Here is a 20,926-nt window from a genome sequence, read left to right on the forward strand (position 1 = left end):
ATGTTACATTTTAAAATGTTACATTTTAACACGTTACATTTTAACATGTTACATTTTAACTTCTTATATTTCCACATGTTACATTTTTACATGTTACATTTTAACATGTTTTACGATCAAGTCATTCCCTTGCAACTGACCTGGTAGCCTCGTCTAGTATGAGGATGGATGGGATTTTCAGTAGAGCGCGGGCGATAGCTATCCTCTGTTTCTGGCCCCCAGACACGGTAACTCCTCTCTCCCCCAGAATGGTACTGTAGCCATCAGGGAACTGTCGGATAAAACTGTCAGCATTGGCCAGCCCAGCAGCCTCGTACACCTGTGACAAAGATTAATTAAATTAGTAATACCAAACTAGTGACAGGTAATACAAACAAAGTAACATAGAATCAAACCAGCTACCTTCTAATTACAAGGCGAGTAAAGCAGTACTATAATCACTCAACCACCAAGCTGACATAAAAACTTTTACTCATACCAGTACTCATAACGTTTTTAATGTGTTACATTTTAACAAGTTACCTTTAAGCATGTTACATTTTAAAAGGTTACAATTTTACATGTTACATTTTTACATGTTACATTTTAATATGTTACATTTTAACAAGTTACATTTAAGCATGTTACATTTTAAAATGTTACATTTTAACACGTTACATTTTAACATGTTACATTTTAACTTCTTATATTTCCACATGTTACATTTTTACATGTTACATTTTAACATGTTTTACGATCAAGTCATTCCCTTGCAACTGACTTGGTAGCCTCGTCTAGTATGAGGATGGATGGGATTTTGACAGGTAATACAAACAAAGTAACATAGAATCAAACCAGCTACCTTCTGATTACAAGGCGAGTACAGCAGTACTATAATCACTCAACCACCAAGCTGACATAAAAATCGTCGTCGTCGTCGTCGTCGTCGTCGTCGTCGTCGTCGTCTTCTACATTTTTACATTTTACATATTTACATGTTACATTTTAACATTTTTTATGATCAAGTCTTTCCCTTGCAACTGACCTGGTAGCCTCGTCTAGTATGAGGATGGATGGGATTTTCAGTAGAGCGCGGGCGATAGCTATCCTCTGTTTCTGGCCCCCAGACACGGTAACTCCTCTCTCCCCCAGAATGGTACTGTAGCCATCAGGGAACTGTCGGATAAAACTGTCAGCATTGGCCAGCCCAGCAGCCTCGTACACCTGTGACAAAGATTAATTAAATTAGTAATACCAAACTAGTGACGGGTAATACAAACAAAGTAACATAGAATCAAACTAGCTACCTTCTGAATACAGCAGTACTATAATCACTCAACCACCAAGCTGACATAAAAAACTTTTACTCATACCAGTACTCATAACGTTTTTAATATGTTACATTTTAACAAGTTACCTTTAAGCATGTTACATTTTAAAAGGTTACAATTTTACATGTTACATTTTTACATGTTACATTTTAATATGTTACATTTTAACACGTTACATTTAAGCATGTTACATTTTAAAATGTTACATTTTAACACGTTACATTTTAACATGTTACATTTTAACTTCTTATATTTCCACATGTTACATTTTTACATGTTACATTTTAACATGTTTTACGATCAAGTCATTCCCTTGCAACTGACCTGGTAGCCTCGTCTAGTATGAGGATGGATGGGATTTTCAGTAGAGCGCGGGCGATAGCTATCCTCTGTTTCTGGCCCCCAGACACGGTAACTCCTCTCTCCCCCAGAATGGTACTGTAGCCATCAGGGAACTGTCGGATAAAACTGTCAGCATTGGCCAGCCCAGCAGCCTCGTACACCTGTGACAAAGATTAATTAAATTAGTAATACCAAACTAGTGACGGGTAATACAAACAAAGTAACATAGAATCAAACTAGCTACCTTCTGAATACAGCAGTACTATAATCACTCAACCACCAAGCTGACATAAAAAACTTTTACTCATACCAGTACTCATAACGTTTTTAATATGTTACATTTTAACAAGTTACCTTTAAGCATGTTACATTTTAAAAGGTTACAATTTTACATGTTACATTTTTACATGTTACATTTTAATATGTTACATTTTAACACGTTACATTTAAGCATGTTACATTTTAAAATGTTACATTTTAACACGTTACATTTTAACATGTTACATTTTAACTTCTTATATTTCCACATGTTACATTTTTACATGTTACATTTTAACATGTTTTACGATCAAGTCATTCCCTTGCAACTGACCTGGTAGCCTCGTCTAGTATGAGGATGGATGGGATTTTCAGTAGAGCGCGGGCGATAGCTATCCTCTGTTTCTGGCCCCCAGACACGGTAACTCCTCTCTCCCCCAGAATGGTACTGTAGCCATCAGGGAACTGTCGGATAAAACTGTCAGCATTGGCCAGCCCAGCAGCCTCGTACACCTGTGACAAAGATTAATTAAATTAGTAATACCAAACTAGTGACAGGTAATACAAACAAAGTAACATAGAATCAAACCAGCTACCTTCTAATTACAAGGCGAGTAAAGCAGTACTATAATCACTCAACCACCAAGCTGACATAAAAACTTTTACTCATACCAGTACTCATAACGTTTTTAATGTGTTACATTTTAACAAGTTACCTTTAAGCATGTTACATTTTAAAAGGTTACAATTTTACATGTTACATTTTTACATGTTACATTTTAATATGTTACATTTTAACAAGTTACATTTAAGCATGTTACATTTTAAAATGTTACATTTTAACACGTTACATTTTAACATGTTACATTTTAACTTCTTATATTTCCACATGTTACATTTTTACATGTTACATTTTAACATGTTTTACGATCAAGTCATTCCCTTGCAACTGACTTGGTAGCCTCGTCTAGTATGAGGATGGATGGGATTTTGACAGGTAATACAAACAAAGTAACATAGAATCAAACCAGCTACCTTCTGATTACAAGGCGAGTACAGCAGTACTATAATCACTCAACCACCAAGCTGACATAAAAATCGTCGTCGTCGTCGTCGTCGTCGTCGTCGTCGTCGTCGTCGTCGTCGTCTTCTACATTTTTACATTTTACATATTTACATGTTACATTTTAACATTTTTTATGATCAAGTCTTTCCCTTGCAACTGACCTGGTAGCCTCGTCTAGTATGAGGATGGATGGGATTTTCAGTAGAGCGCGGGCGATAGCTATCCTCTGTTTCTGGCCCCCAGACACGGTAACTCCTCTCTCCCCCAGAATGGTACTGTAGCCATCAGGGAACTGTCGGATAAAACTGTCAGCATTGGCCAGCCCAGCAGCCTCGTACACCTGTGACAAAGATTAATTAAATTAGTAATACCAAACTAGTGACGGGTAATACAAACAAAGTAACATAGAATCAAACTAGCTACCTTCTGAATACAGCAGTACTATAATCACTCAACCACCAAGCTGACATAAAAAACTTTTACTCATACCAGTACTCATAACGTTTTTAATATGTTACATTTTAACAAGTTACCTTTAAGCATGTTACATTTTAAAAGGTTACAATTTTACATGTTACATTTTTACATGTTACATTTTAATATGTTACATTTTAACACGTTACATTTAAGCATGTTACATTTTAAAATGTTACATTTTAACACGTTACATTTTAACATGTTACATTTTAACTTCTTATATTTCCACATGTTACATTTTTACATGTTACATTTTAACATGTTTTACGATCAAGTCATTCCCTTGCAACTGACCTGGTAGCCTCGTCTAGTATGAGGATGGATGGGATTTTCAGTAGAGCGCGGGCGATAGCTATCCTCTGTTTCTGGCCCCCAGACACGGTAACTCCTCTCTCCCCCAGAATGGTACTGTAGCCATCAGGGAACTGTCGGATAAAACTGTCAGCATTGGCCAGCCCAGCAGCCTCGTACACCTGTGACAAAGATTAATTAAATTAGTAATACAAAACTAGTGACAGGTAATACAAACAAAGTAACATAGAATCAAACCAGCTACCTTCTAATTACAAGGCGAGTAAAGCAGTACTATAATCACTCAACCACCAAGCTGACATAAAAACTTTTACTCATACCAGTACTCATAACGTTTTTAATGTGTTACATTTTAACAAGTTACCTTTAAGCATGTTACATTTTAAAAGGTTACAATTTTACATGTTACATTTTTACATGTTACATTTTAATATGTTACATTTTAACATTTTAATATGTTACATTTTAACAAGTTACATTTAAGCATGTTACATTTTAAAATGTTACATTTTAACACGTTACATTTTAACATGTTACATTTTAACTTCTTATATTTCCACATGTTACATTTTTACATGTTACATTTTAACATGTTTTACGATCAAGTCATTCCCTTGCAACTGACCTGGTAGCCTCGTCTAGTATGAGGATGGATGGGATTTTCAGTAGAGCGCGGGCGATAGCTATCCTCTGTTTCTGGCCCCCAGACACGGTAACTCCTCTCTCCCCCAGAATGGTACTGTAGCCATCAGGGAACTGTCGGATAAAACTGTCAGCATTGGCCAGCCCAGCAGCCTCGTACACCTGTGACAAAGATTAATTAAATTAGTAATACCAAACTAGTGACAGGTAATACAAACAAAGTAACATAGAATCAAACCAGCTACCTTCTAATTACAAGGCGAGTAAAGCAGTACTATAATCACTCAACCACCAAGCTGACATAAAAACTTTTACTCATACCAGTACTCATAACGTTTTTAATGTGTTACATTTTAACAAGTTACCTTTAAGCATGTTACATTTTAAAAGGTTACAATTTTACATGTTACATTTTTACATATTACATTTTAATATGTTACATTTTAACAAGTTACATTTAAGCTTGTTACATTTTAAAATGTTACATTTTAACACGTTACATTTTAACATGTTACATTTTAACTTCTTATATTTCCACATGTTACATTTTTACATGTTACATTTTAACATGTTTTACGATCAAGTCATTCCCTTGCAACTGACTTGGTAGCCTCGTCTAGTATGAGGATGGATGGGATTTTAACAGGTAATACAAACAAAGTAACATAGAATCAAACCAGCTACCTTCTGATTACAAGGCGAGTACAGCAGTACTATAATCACTCAACCACCAAGCTGACATAAAAACCGTCGTCGTCGTCGTCGTCGTCGTCGTCCGCCGTCGTCCGCCGTCGTCCGCCGTCGTCCGCCGTCGTCGTCGTCGTCGTCGTCGTCGTCCGCCGTCGTCGTCGTCGTCGTCGTCGTCGTCGTCGTCGTCGTCGTCGTCGTCGTCGTCGTCGTCGTCGTCGTCGTCGTCGTCGTCGTCGTCGTCGTCGTCGTCGTCGTCGTCGTCGTCGTCGTCGTCGTCGTCGTCGTCGTCGTCGTCGTCGTCGTCGTCGTCGTCGTCGTCGTCGTCGTCGTCGTCGTCGTCGTCGTCGTCGTCGTCGTCGTCGTCGTCGTCGTCGTCGTCGTCGTCGTCGTCGTCGTCGTCGTCGTCGTCGTCGTCGTCGTCGTCGTCGTCGTCGTCGTCGTCGTCGTCGTCGTCGTCGTCGTCGTCGTCGTCGTCGTCGTCGTCGTCGTCGTCGTCGTCGTCGTCGTCGTCGTCGTCGTCGTCGTCGTCGTCGTCGTCGTCGTCGTCGTCGTCGTCGTCGTCGTCGTCGTCGTCGTCGTCGTCGTCGTCGTCTTCTACATTTTTACATTTTACATATTTACATGTTACATTTTAACATATTTTTTGATCAAGTCTTTCCCTTGCAACTGACCTGGTAGCCTCGTCTAGTATGAGGATGGATGGGATTTTCAGTAGAGCGCGGGCGATAGCTATCCTCTGTTTCTGGCCCCCAGACACGGTAACTCCTCTCTCCCCCAGAATGGTACTGTAGCCATCAGGGAACTGTCTAATTAAAAACTGTCAGCATTGGCCAGCCCAGCAGCCTCGTACACCTGTGACAAAGATTAATTAAATTAGTAATACCAAACTAGTGACGGGTAATACAAACAAAGTAACATAGAATCAAACTAGCTACCTTCTGAATACAGCAGTACTATAATCACTCAACCACCAAGCTGACATAAAAAGATTTTACTCATACCAGTACTCATAACGTTTTTAATATGTTACATTTTAACAAGTTACCTTTAAGCATGTTACATTTTAAAAGGTTACAATTTTACATGTTACATTTTTACATATTACATTTTAATATGTTACATTTTAACAAGTTACATTTAAGCTTGTTACATTTTAAAATGTTACATTTTAACACGTTACATTTTAACATGTTACATTTTAACTTCTTATATTTCCACATGTTACATTTTTACATGTTACATTTTAACATGTTTTACGATCAAGTCATTCCCTTGCAACTGACTTGGTAGCCTCGTCTAGTATGAGGATGGATGGGATTTTGACAGGTAATACAAACAAAGTAACATAGAATCAAACCAGCTACCTTCTGATTACAAGGCGAGTACAGCAGTACTATAATCACTCAACCACCAAGCTGACATAAAAATCGTCGTCGTCGTCGTCGTCGTCGTCGTCGTCGTCGTCGTCGTCGTCGTCGTCGTCGTCGTCGTCGTCGTCGTCGTCGTCGTCGTCGTCGTCGTCTACATTTTTACATTTTACATATTTACATGTTACATTTTAACATATTTTTTGATCAAGTCTTTCCCTTGCAACTGACCTGGTAGCCTCGTCTAGTATGAGGATGGATGGGATTTTCAGTAGAGCGCGGGCGATAGCTATCCTCTGTTTCTGGCCCCCAGACACGGTAACTCCTCTCTCCCCCAGAATGGTACTGTAGCCATCAGGGAACTGTCGGATTAAAAACTGTCAGCATTGGCCAGCCCAGCAGCCTCGTACACCTGTGACAAAGATTAATTAAATTAGTAATACCAAACTAGTGACGGGTAATACAAACAAAGTAACATAGAATCAAACTAGCTACCTTCTGAATACAGCAGTACTATAATCACTCAACCACCAAGCTGACATAAAAAGATTTTACTCATACCAGTACTCATAACGTTTTTAATATGTTACATTTTAACAAGTTACCTTTAAGCATGTTACATTTTAAAAGGTTACAATTTTACATGTTACATTTTTACATGTTACATTTTAATATGTTACATTTTAACACGTTACATTTAAGCATGTTACATTTTAAAATGTTACATTTTAACACGTTACATTTTAACATGTTACATTTTAACTTCTTATATTTCCACATGTTACATTTTTACATGTTACATTTTAACATGTTTTACGATCAAGTCATTCCCTTGCAACTGACCTGGTAGCCTCGTCTAGTATGAGGATGGATGGGATTTTCAGTAGAGCGCGGGCGATAGCTATCCTCGGTTTCTGGCCCCCAGACACGGTAACTCCTCTCTCCCCCAGAATGGTACTGTAGCCATCAGGGAACTGTCGGATAAAACTGTCAGCATTGGCCAGCCCAGCAGCCTCGTACACCTGTGACAAAGATTAATTAAATTAGTAATACAAAACTAGTGACAGGTAATACAAACAAAGTAACATAGAATCAAACCAGCTACCTTCTAATTACAAGGCGAGTAAAGCAGTACTATAATCACTCAACCACCAAGCTGACATAAAAACTTTTACTCATACCAGTACTCATAACGTTTTTAATGTGTTACATTTTAACAAGTTACCTTTAAGCATGTTACATTTTAAAAGGTTACAATTTTACATGTTACATTTTTACATGTTACATTTTAATATGTTACATTTTAACAAGCTACATTTAAGCATGTTACATTTTAAAATGTTACATTTTAACACGTTACATTTTAACATGTTACATTTTAACTTCTTATATTTCCACATGTTACATTTTTACATGTTACATTTTAACATGTTTTACGATCAAGTCATTCCCTTGCAACTGACTTGGTAGCCTCGTCTAGTATGAGGATGGATGGGATTTTGACAGGTAATACAAACAAAGTAACATAGAATCAAACCAGCTACCTTCTGATTACAAGGCGAGTACAGCAGTACTATAATCACTCAACCACCAAGCTGACATAAAAATCGTCGTCGTCGTCGTCGTCGTCGTCGTCGTCGTCGTCGTCGTCGTCGTCGTCGTCGTCGTCGTCGTCGTCGTCGTCGTCGTCGTCGTCGTCGTCGTCTTCTACATTTTTACATTTTACATATTTACATGTTACATTTTAACATTTTTTATGATCAAGTCTTTCCCTTGCAACTGACCTGGTAGCCTCGTCTAGTATGAGGATGGATGGGATTTTCAGTAGAGCGCGGGCGATAGCTATCCTCTGTTTCTGGCCCCCAGACACGGTAACTCCTCTCTCCCCCAGAATGGTACTGTAGCCATCAGGGAACTGTCGGATAAAACTGTCAGCATTGGCCAGCCCAGCAGCCTCGTACACCTGTGACAAAGATTAATTAAATTAGTAATACCAAACTAGTGACGGGTAATACAAACAAAGTAACATAGAATCAAACTAGCTACCTTCTGAATACAGCAGTACTATAATCACTCAACCACCAAGCTGACATAAAAAACTTTTACTCATACCAGTACTCATAACGTTTTTAATATGTTACATTTTAACAAGTTACCTTTAAGCATGTTACATTTTAAAAGGTTACAATTTTACATGTTACATTTTTACATGTTACATTTTAATATGTTACATTTTAACACGTTACATTTAAGCATGTTACATTTTAACACGTTACATTTTAACATGTTACATTTTAACTTCTTATATTTCCACATGTTACATTTTTACATGTTACATTTTAACATGTTTTACGATCAAGTCATTCCCTTGCAACTGACCTGGTAGCCTCGTCTAGTATGAGGATGGATGGGATTTTCAGTAGAGCGCGGGCGATAGCTATCCTCTGTTTCTGGCCCCCAGACACGGTAACTCCTCTCTCCCCCAGAATGGTACTGTAGCCATCAGGGAACTGTCGGATAAAACTGTCAGCATTGGCCAGCCCAGCAGCCTCGTACACCTGTGACAAAGATTAATTAAATTAGTAATACCAAACTAGTGACGGGTAATACAAACAAAGTAACATAGAATCAAACTAGCTACCTTCTGAATACAGCAGTACTATAATCACTCAACCACCAAGCTGACATAAAAAACTTTTACTCATACCAGTACTCATAACGTTTTTAATATGTTACATTTTAACAAGTTACCTTTAAGCATGTTACATTTTAAAAGGTTACAATTTTACATGTTACATTTTTACATGTTACATTTTAATATGTTACATTTTAACACGTTACATTTAAGCATGTTACATTTTAAAATGTTACATTTTAACACGTTACATTTTAACATGTTACATTTTAACTTCTTATATTTCCACATGTTACATTTTTACATGTTACATTTTAACATGTTTTACGATCAAGTCATTCCCTTGCAACTGACCTGGTAGCCTCGTCTAGTATGAGGATGGATGGGATTTTCAGTAGAGCGCGGGCGATAGCTATCCTCTGTTTCTGGCCCCCAGACACGGTAACTCCTCTCTCCCCCAGAATGGTACTGTAGCCATCAGGGAACTGTCGGATAAAACTGTCAGCATTGGCCAGCCCAGCAGCCTCGTACACCTGTGACAAAGATTAATTAAATTAGTAATACCAAACTAGTGACAGGTAATACAAACAAAGTAACATAGAATCAAACCAGCTACCTTCTAATTACAAGGCGAGTAAAGCAGTACTATAATCACTCAACCACCAAGCTGACATAAAAACTTTTACTCATACCAGTACTCATAACGTTTTTAATGTGTTACATTTTAACAAGTTACCTTTAAGCATGTTACATTTTAAAAGGTTACAATTTTACATGTTACATTTTTACATGTTACATTTTAATATGTTACATTTTAACAAGTTACATTTAAGCATGTTACATTTTAAAATGTTACATTTTAACACGTTACATTTTAACATGTTACATTTTAACTTCTTATATTTCCACATGTTACATTTTTACATGTTACATTTTAACATGTTTTACGATCAAGTCATTCCCTTGCAACTGACTTGGTAGCCTCGTCTAGTATGAGGATGGATGGGATTTTGACAGGTAATACAAACAAAGTAACATAGAATCAAACCAGCTACCTTCTGATTACAAGGCGAGTACAGCAGTACTATAATCACTCAACCACCAAGCTGACATAAAAATCGTCGTCGTCGTCGTCGTCGTCGTCGTCGTCGTCGTCGTCGTCGTCGTCGTCGTCGTCGTCGTCGTCGTCGTCGTCGTCGTCGTCGTCGTCGTCGTCGTCGTCGTCGTCGTCGTCGTCGTCGTCGTCGTCGTCGTCGTCGTCGTCGTCGTCTTCTACATTTTTACATTTTACATATTTACATGTTACATTTTAACATTTTTTATGATCAAGTCTTTCCCTTGCAACTGACCTGGTAGCCTCGTCTAGTATGAGGATGGATGGGATTTTCAGTAGAGCGCGGGCGATAGCTATCCTCTGTTTCTGGCCCCCAGACACGGTAACTCCTCTCTCCCCCAGAATGGTACTGTAGCCATCAGGGAACTGTCGGATAAAACTGTCAGCATTGGCCAGCCCAGCAGCCTCGTACACCTGTGACAAAGATTAATTAAATTAGTAATACCAAACTAGTGACGGGTAATACAAACAAAGTAACATAGAATCAAACTAGCTACCTTCTGAATACAGCAGTACTATAATCACTCAACCACCAAGCTGACATAAAAAACTTTTACTCATACCAGTACTCATAACGTTTTTAATATGTTACATTTTAACAAGTTACCTTTAAGCATGTTACATTTTAAAAGGTTACAATTTTACATGTTACATTTTTACATGTTACATTTTAATATGTTACATTTTAACACGTTACATTTAAGCATGTTACATTTTAAAATGTTACATTTTAACACGTTACATTTTAACATGTTACATTTTAACTTCTTATATTTCCACATGTTACATTTTTACATGTTACATTTTAACATGTTTTACGATCAAGTCATTCCCTTGCAACTGACCTGGTAGCCTCGTCTAGTATGAGGATGGATGGGATTTTCAGTAGAGCGCGGGCGATAGCTATCCTCTGTTTCTGGCCCCCAGACACGGTAACTCCTCTCTCCCCCAGAATGGTACTGTAGCCATCAGGGAACTGTCGGATAAAACTGTCAGCATTGGCCAGCCCAGCAGCCTCGTACACCTGTGACAAAGATTAATTAAATTAGTAATACCAAACTAGTGACGGGTAATACAAACAAAGTAACATAGAATCAAACTAGCTACCTTCTGAATACAGCAGTACTATAATCACTCAACCACCAAGCTGACATAAAAAACTTTTACTCATACCAGTACTCATAACGTTTTTAATATGTTACATTTTAACAAGTTACCTTTAAGCATGTTACATTTTAAAAGGTTACAATTTTACATGTTACATTTTTACATGTTACATTTTAATATGTTACATTTTAACACGTTACATTTAAGCATGTTACATTTTAAAATGTTACATTTTAACACGTTACATTTTAACATGTTACATTTTAACTTCTTATATTTCCACATGTTACATTTTTACATGTTACATTTTAACATGTTTTACGATCAAGTCATTCCCTTGCAACTGACCTGGTAGCCTCGTCTAGTATGAGGATGGATGGGATTTTCAGTAGAGCGCGGGCGATAGCTATCCTCTGTTTCTGGCCCCCAGACACGGTAACTCCTCTCTCCCCCAGAATGGTACTGTAGCCATCAGGGAACTGTCGGATAAAACTGTCAGCATTGGCCAGCCCAGCAGCCTCGTACACCTGTGACAAAGATTAATTAAATTAGTAATACCAAACTAGTGACAGGTAATACAAACAAAGTAACATAGAATCAAACCAGCTACCTTCTAATTACAAGGCGAGTAAAGCAGTACTATAATCACTCAACCACCAAGCTGACATAAAAACTTTTACTCATACCAGTACTCATAACGTTTTTAATGTGTTACATTTTAACAAGTTACCTTTAAGCATGTTACATTTTAAAAGGTTACAATTTTACATGTTACATTTTTACATGTTACATTTTAATATGTTACATTTTAACAAGTTACATTTAAGCATGTTACATTTTAAAATGTTACATTTTAACACGTTACATTTTAACATGTTACATTTTAACTTCTTATATTTCCACATGTTACATTTTTACATGTTACATTTTAACATGTTTTACGATCAAGTCATTCCCTTGCAACTGACTTGGTAGCCTCGTCTAGTATGAGGATGGATGGGATTTTGACAGGTAATACAAACAAAGTAACATAGAATCAAACCAGCTACCTTCTGATTACAAGGCGAGTACAGCAGTACTATAATCACTCAACCACCAAGCTGACATAAAAATCGTCGTCGTCGTCGTCGTCGTCGTCGTCGTCGTCGTCGTCGTCGTCGTCGTCGTCGTCGTCGTCGTCTTCTACATTTTTACATTTTACATATTTACATGTTACATTTTAACATTTTTTATGATCAAGTCTTTCCCTTGCAACTGACCTGGTAGCCTCGTCTAGTATGAGGATGGATGGGATTTTCAGTAGAGCGCGGGCGATAGCTATCCTCTGTTTCTGGCCCCCAGACACGGTAACTCCTCTCTCCCCCAGAATGGTACTGTAGCCATCAGGGAACTGTCGGATAAAACTGTCAGCATTGGCCAGCCCAGCAGCCTCGTACACCTGTGACAAAGATTAATTAAATTAGTAATACCAAACTAGTGACGGGTAATACAAACAAAGTAACATAGAATCAAACTAGCTACCTTCTGAATACAGCAGTACTATAATCACTCAACCACCAAGCTGACATAAAAAACTTTTACTCATACCAGTACTCATAACGTTTTTAATATGTTACATTTTAACAAGTTACCTTTAAGCATGTTACATTTTAAAAGGTTACAATTTTACATGTTACATTTTTACATGTTACATTTTAATATGTTACATTTTAACACGTTACATTTAAGCATGTTACATTTTAAAATGTTACATTTTAACACGTTACATTTTAACATGTTACATTTTAACTTCTTATATTTACACATGTTACATTTTTACATGTTACATTTTAACATGTTTTACGATCAAGTCATTCCCTTGCAACTGACTTGGTAGCCTCGTCTAGTATGAGGATGGATGGGATTTTGACAGGTAATACAAACAAAGTAACATAGAATCAAACCAGCTACCTTCTGATTACAAGGCGAGTACAGCAGTACTATAATCACTCAACCACCAAGCTGACATAAAAGTCGTCGTCGTCGTCGTCGTCGTCGTCGTCGTCGTCGTCGTCGTCGTCGTCGTCGTCGTCGTCGTCGTCGTCGTCGTCGTCGTCGTCGTCGTCGTCGTCGTCGTCGTCGTCGTCGTCGTCGTCGTCGTCGTCGTCGTCGTCGTCGTCGTCGTCGTCTACATTTTTACATTTTACATATTTACATGTTACATTTTAACATATTTTTTGATCAAGTCTTTCCCTTGCAACTGACCTGGTAGCCTCGTCTAGTATGAGGATGGATGGGATTTTCAGTAGAGCGCGGGCGATAGCTATCCTCTGTTTCTGGCCCCCAGACACGGTAACTCCTCTCTCCCCCAGAATGGTACTGTAGCCATCAGGGAACTGTCGGATTAAAAACTGTCAGCATTGGCCAGCCCAGCAGCCTCGTACACCTGTGACAAAGATTAATTAAATTAGTAATACCAAACTAGTGACGGGTAATACAAACAAAGTAACATAGAATCAAACTAGCTACCTTCTGAATACAGCAGTACTATAATCACTCAACCACCAAGCTGACATAAAAAGATTTTACTCATACCAGTACTCATAACGTTTTTAATATGTTACATTTTAACAAGTTACCTTTAAGCATGTTACATTTTAAAAGGTTACAATTTTACATGTTACATTTTTACATGTTACATTTTAATATGTTACATTTTAACACGTTACATTTAAGCATGTTACATTTTAAAATGTTACATTTTAACACGTTACATTTTAACATGTTACATTTTAACTTCTTATATTTCCACATGTTACATTTTTACATGTTACATTTTAACATGTTTTACGATCAAGTCATTCCCTTGCAACTGACCTGGTAGCCTCGTCTAGTATGAGGATGGATGGGATTTTCAGTAGAGCGCGGGCGATAGCTATCCTCGGTTTCTGGCCCCCAGACACGGTAACTCCTCTCTCCCCCAGAATGGTACTGTAGCCATCAGGGAACTGTCGGATAAAACTGTCAGCATTGGCCAGCCCAGCAGCCTCGTACACCTGTGACAAAGATTAATTAAATTAGTAATACAAAACTAGTGACAGGTAATACAAACAAAGTAACATAGAATCAAACCAGCTACCTTCTAATTACAAGGCGAGTAAAGCAGTACTATAATCACTCAACCACCAAGCTGACATAAAAACTTTTACTCATACCAGTACTCATAACGTTTTTAATGTGTTACATTTTAACAAGTTACCTTTAAGCATGTTACATTTTAAAAGGTTACAATTTTACATGTTACATTTTTACATGTTACATTTTAATATGTTACATTTTAACAAGTTACATTTAAGCATGTTACATTTTAAAATGTTACATTTTAACACGTTACATTTTAACATGTTACATTTTAACTTCTTATATTTCCACATGTTACATTTTTACATGTTACATTTTAACATGTTTTACGATCAAGTCATTCCCTTGCAACTGACTTGGTAGCCTCGTCTAGTATGAGGATGGATGGGATTTTGACAGGTAATACAAACAAAGTAACATAGAATCAAACCAGCTACCTTCTGATTACAAGGCGAGTACAGCAGTACTATAATCACTCAACCACCAAGCTGACATAAAAATCGTCGTCGTCGTCGTCGTCGTCGTCGTCGTCGTCGTCGTCGTCGTCGTCGTCGTCGTCGTCGTCGTCGTCGTCGTCGTCGTCGTCGTCGTCGTCGTCGTCGTCTTCTACATTTTTACATTTTACATATTTACATGTTACATTTTAACATTTTTTATGATCAAGTCTTTCCCTTGCAACTGACCTGGTAGCCTCGTCTAGTATGAGGATGGATGGGATTTTCAGTAGAGCGCGGGCGATAGCTATCCTCTGTTTCTGGCCCCCAGACACGGTAACTCCTCTCTCCCCCAGAATGGTACTGTAGCCATCAGGGAACTGTCGGATAAAACTGTCAGCATTGGCCAGCCCAGCAGCCTCGTACACCTGTGACAAAGATTAATTAAATTAGTAATACCAAACTAGTGACGGGTAATACAAACAAAGTAACATAGAATCAAACTAGCTACCTTCTGAATACAGCAGTACTATAATCACTCAACCACCAAGCTGACATAAAAAACTTTTACTCATACCAGTACTCATAACGTTTTTAATATGTTACATTTTAACAAGTTACCTTTAAGCATGTTACATTTTAAAAGGTTACAATTTTACATGTTACATTTTTACATGTTACATTTTAATATGTTACATTTTAACACGTTACATTTAAGCATGTTACATTTTAACACGTTACATTTTAACATGTTACATTTTAACTTCTTATATTTCCACATGTTACATTTTTACATGTTACATTTTAACATGTTTTACGATCAAGTCATTCCCTTGCAACTGACCTGGTAGCCTCGTCTAGTATGAGGATGGATGGGATTTTCAGTAGAGCGCGGGCGATAGCTATCCTCTGTTTCTGGCCCCCAGACACGGTAACTCCTCTCTCCCCCAGAATGGTACTGTAGCCATCAGGGAACTGTCGGATAAAACTGTCAGCATTGGCCAGCCCAGCAGCCTCGTACACCTGTGACAAAGATTAATTAAATTAGTAATACCAAACTAGTGACGGGTAATACAAACAAAGTAACATAGAATCAAACTAGCTACCTTCTGAATACAGCAGTACTATAATCACTCAACCACCAAGCTGACATAAAAAACTTTTACTCATACCAGTACTCATAACGTTTTTAATATGTTACATTTTAACAAGTTACCCTTAAGCATGTTACATTTTAAAAGGTTACAATTTTACATGTTACATTTTTACATGTTACATTTTAATATGTTACATTTTAACACGTTACATTTAAGCATGTTACATTTTAAAATGTTACATTTTAACACGTTACATTTTAACATGTTACATTTTAACTTCTTATATTTCCACATGTTACATTTTTACATGTTACATTTTAACATGTTTTACGATCAAGTCATTCCCTTGCAACTGACCTGGTAGCCTCGTCTAGTATGAGGATGGATGGGATTTTCAGTAGAGCGCGGGCGATAGCTATCCTCTGTTTCTGGCCCCCAGACACGGTAACTCCTCTCTCCCCCAGAATGGTACTGTAGCCATCAGGGAACTGTCGGATAAAACTGTCAGCATTGGCCAGCCCAGCAGCCTCGTACACCTGTGACAAAGATTAATTAAATTAGTAATACCAAACTAGTGACAGGTAATACAAACAAAGTAACATAGAATCAAACCAGCTACCTTCTAATTACAAGGCGAGTAAAGCAGTACTATAATCACTCAACCACCAAGCTGACATAAAAACTTTTACTCATACCAGTACTCATAACGTTTTTAATGTGTTACATTTTAACAAGTTACCTTTAAGCATGTTACATTTTAAAAGGTTACAATTTTACATGTTACATTTTTACATGTTACATTTTAATATGTTACATTTTAACAAGTTACATTTAAGCATGTTACATTTTAAAATGTTACATTTTAACACGTTACATTTTAACATGTTACATTTTAACTTCTTATATTTCCACATGTTACATTTTTACATGTTACATTTTAACATGTTTTACGATCAAGTCATTCCCTTGCAACTGACTTGGTAGCCTCGTCTAGTATGAGGATGGATGGGATTTTGACAGGTAATACAAACAAAGTAACATAGAATCAAACCAGCTACCTTCTGATTACAAGGCGAGTACAGCAGTACTATAATCACTCAACCACCAAGCTGACATAAAAATCGTCGTCGTCGTCGTCGTCGTCGTCGTCGTCGTCGTCGTCGTCGTCGTCGTCGTCGTCGTCGTCGTCGTCGTCGTCTTCTACATTTTTACATTTTACATATTTACATGTTACATTTTAACATTTTTTATGATCAAGTCTTTCCCTTGCAACTGACCTGGTAGCCTCGTCTAGTATGAGGATGGATGGGATTTTCAGTAGAGCGCGGGCGATAGCTATCCTCTGTTTCTGGCCCCCAGACACGGTAACTCCTCTCTCCCCCAGAATGGTACTGTAGCCATCAGGGAACTGTCGGATAAAACTGTCAGCATTGGCCAGCCCAGCAGCCTCGTACACCTGTGACAAAGATTAATTAAATTAGTAATACCAAACTAGTGACGGGTAATACAAACAAAGTAACATAGAATCAAACTAGCTACCTTCTGAATACAGCAGTACTATAATCACTCAACCACCAAGCTGACATAAAAAACTTTTACTCATACCAGTACTCATAACGTTTTTAATATGTTACATTTTAACAAGTTACCTTTAAGCATGTTACATTTTAAAAGGTTACAATTTTACATGTTACATTTTTACATGTTACATTTTAATATGTTACATTTTAACACGTTACATTTAAGCATGTTACATTTTAAAATGTTACATTTTAACACGTTACATTTTAACATGTTACATTTTAACTTCTTATATTTCCACATGTTACATTTTTACATGTTACATTTTAACATGTTTTACGATCAAGTCATTCCCTTGCAACTGACCTGGTAGCCTCGTCTAGTATGAGGATGGATGGGATTTTCAGTAGAGCGCGGGCGATAGCTATCCTCTGTTTCTGGCCCCCAGACACGGTAACTCCTCTCTCCCCCAGAATGGTACTGTAGCCATCAGGGAACTGTCGGATAAAACTGTCAGCATTGGCCAGCCCAGCAGCCTCGTACACCTGTGACAAAGATTAATTAAATTAGTAATACCAAACTAGTGACGGGTAATACAAACAAAGTAACATAGAATCAAACTAGCTACCTTCTGAATACAGCAGTACTATAATCACTCAACCACCAAGCTGACATAAAAAACTTTTACTCATACCAGTACTCATAACGTTTTTAATATGTTACATTTTAACAAGTTACCTTTTAAGCATGTTACATTTTAAAAGGTTACAATTTTACATGTTACATTTTTACATGTTACATTTTAATATGTTACATTTTAACAAGTTACATTTAAGCATGTTACATTTTAAAATGTTACATTTTAACACGTTACATTTTAACATGTTACATTTTAACTTCTTATATTTCCACATGTTACATTTTTACATGTTACATTTTAACATGTTTTACGATCAAGTCATTCCCTTGCAACTGACTTGGTAGCCTCGTCTAGTATGAGGATGGATGGGATTTTGACAGGTAATACAAACAAAGTAACATAGAATCAAACCAGCTACCTTCTGATTACAAGGCGAGTACAGCAGTACTATAATCACTCAACCACCAAGCTGACATAAAAATCGTCGTCGTCGTCGTCGTCGTCGTCGTCGTCGTCGTCGTCGTCGTCGTCGTCGTCGTCGTCGTCGTCGTCGTCGTCGTCGTCGTCGTCGTCGTCGTCGTCGTCGTCGTCGTCGTCGTCGTCTACATTTTTACATTTTACATATTTACATGTTACATTTTAACATTTTTTATGATCAAGTCTTTCCCTTGCAACTGACCTGGTAGCCTCGTCTAGTATGAGGATGGATGGGATTTTCAGTAGAGCGCGGGCGATAGCTATCCTCTGTTTCTGGCCCCCAGACACGGTAACTCCTCTCTCCCCCAGAATGGTACTGTAGCCATCAGGGAACTGTCGGATAAAACTGTCAGCATTGGCCAGCCCAGCAGCCTCGTACACCTGTGACAAAGATTAATTAAATTAGTAATACCAAACTAGTGACGGGTAATACAAACAAAGTAACATAGAATCAAACTAGCTACCTTCTGAATACAGCAGTACTATAATCACTCAACCACCAAGCTGACATAAAAAACTTTTACTCATACCAGTACTCATAACGTTTTTAATATGTTACATTTTAACAAGTTACCTTTAAGCATGTTACATTTTAAAAGGTTACAATTTTACATGTTACATTTTTACATGTTACATTTTAATATGTTACATTTTAACACGTTACATTTAAGCATGTTACATTTTAACACGTTACATTTTAACATGTTACATTTTAACTTCTTATATTTCCACATGTTACATTTTTACATGTTACATTTTAACATGTTTTACGATCAAGTCATTCCCTTGCAACTGACCTGGTAGCCTCGTCTAGTATGAGGATGGATGGGATTTTCAGTAGAGCGCGGGCGATAGCTATCCTCTGTTTCTGGCCCCCAGACACGGTAACTCCTCTCTCCCCCAGAATGGTACTGTAGCCATCAGGGAACTGTCGGATAAAAACTGTCAGCATTGGCCAGCCCAGCAGCCTCGTACACCTGTGACAAAGATTAATTAAATTAGTAATACCAAACTAGTGACGGGTAATACAAACAAAGTAACATAGAATCAAACTAGCTACCTTCTGAATACAGCAGTACTATAATCACTCAACCACCAAGCTGACATAAAAAACTTTTACTCATACCAGTACTCATAACGTTTTTAATATGTTACATTTTAACAAGTTACCCTTAAGCATGTTACATTTTAAAAGGTTACAATTTTACATGTTACATTTTTACATGTTACATTTTAATATGTTACATTTTAACACGTTACATTTAAGCATGTTACATTTTAAAATGTTACATTTTAACACGTTACATTTTAACATGTTACATTTTAACTTCTTATATTTCCACATGTTACATTTTTACATGTTACATTTTAACATGTTTTACGATCAAGTCATTCCCTTGCAACTGACCTGGTAGCCTCGTCTAGTATGAGGATGGATGGGATTTTCAGTAGAGCGCGGGCGATAGCTATCCTCTGTTTCTGGCCCCCAGACACTGGTAACTCCTCTCTCCCCCAGAATGGTACTGTAGCCATCAGGGAACTGTCGGATAAAACTGTCAGCATTGGCCAGCCCAGCAGCCTCGTACACCTGTGACAAAGATTAATTAAATTAGTAATACCAAACTAGTGACAGGTAATACAAACAAAGTAACATAGAATCAAACCAGCTACCTTCTAATTACAAGGCGAGTAAAGCAGTACTATAATCACTCAACCACCAAGCTGACATAAAAACTTTTACTCATACCAGTACTCATAACGTTTTTAATGTGTTACATTTTAACAAGTTACCTTTAAGCATGTTACATTTTAAAAGGTTACAATTTTACATGTTACATTTTTACATGTTACATTTTAATATGTTACATTTTAACAAGTTACATTTAAGCATGTTACATTTTAAAATGTTACATTTTAACACGTTACATTTTAACATGTTACATTTTAACTTCTTATATTTCCACATGTTACATTTTTACATGTTACATTTTAACATGTTTTACGATCAAGTCATTCCCTTGCAACTGACTTGGTAGCCTCGTCTAGTATGAGGATGGATGGGATTTTGACAGGTAATACAAACAAAGTAACATAGAATCAAACCAGCTACCTTCTGATTACAAGGCGAGTACAGCAGTACTATAATCACTCAACCACCAAGCTGACATAAAAATCGTCGTCGTCGTCGTCGTCGTCGTCGTCGTCGTCGTCGTCGTCGTCGTCGTCGTCGTCGTCGTCGTCGTCGTCCGCCGTCGTCGTCGTCGTCGTCGTCGTCGTCGTCGTCGTCGTCGTCGTCGTCGTCGTCGTCGTCGTCGTC

The sequence above is a fragment of the Macrosteles quadrilineatus genome, unplaced genomic scaffold, assembly GCF_028750875.1.
Source record: "Macrosteles quadrilineatus isolate MER2022 unplaced genomic scaffold, UCM_ALF_1.0 Scaffold_4__1_contigs__length_99947679, whole genome shotgun sequence".
Lineage (NCBI taxonomy): Eukaryota > Metazoa > Arthropoda > Insecta > Hemiptera > Cicadellidae > Macrosteles > Macrosteles quadrilineatus.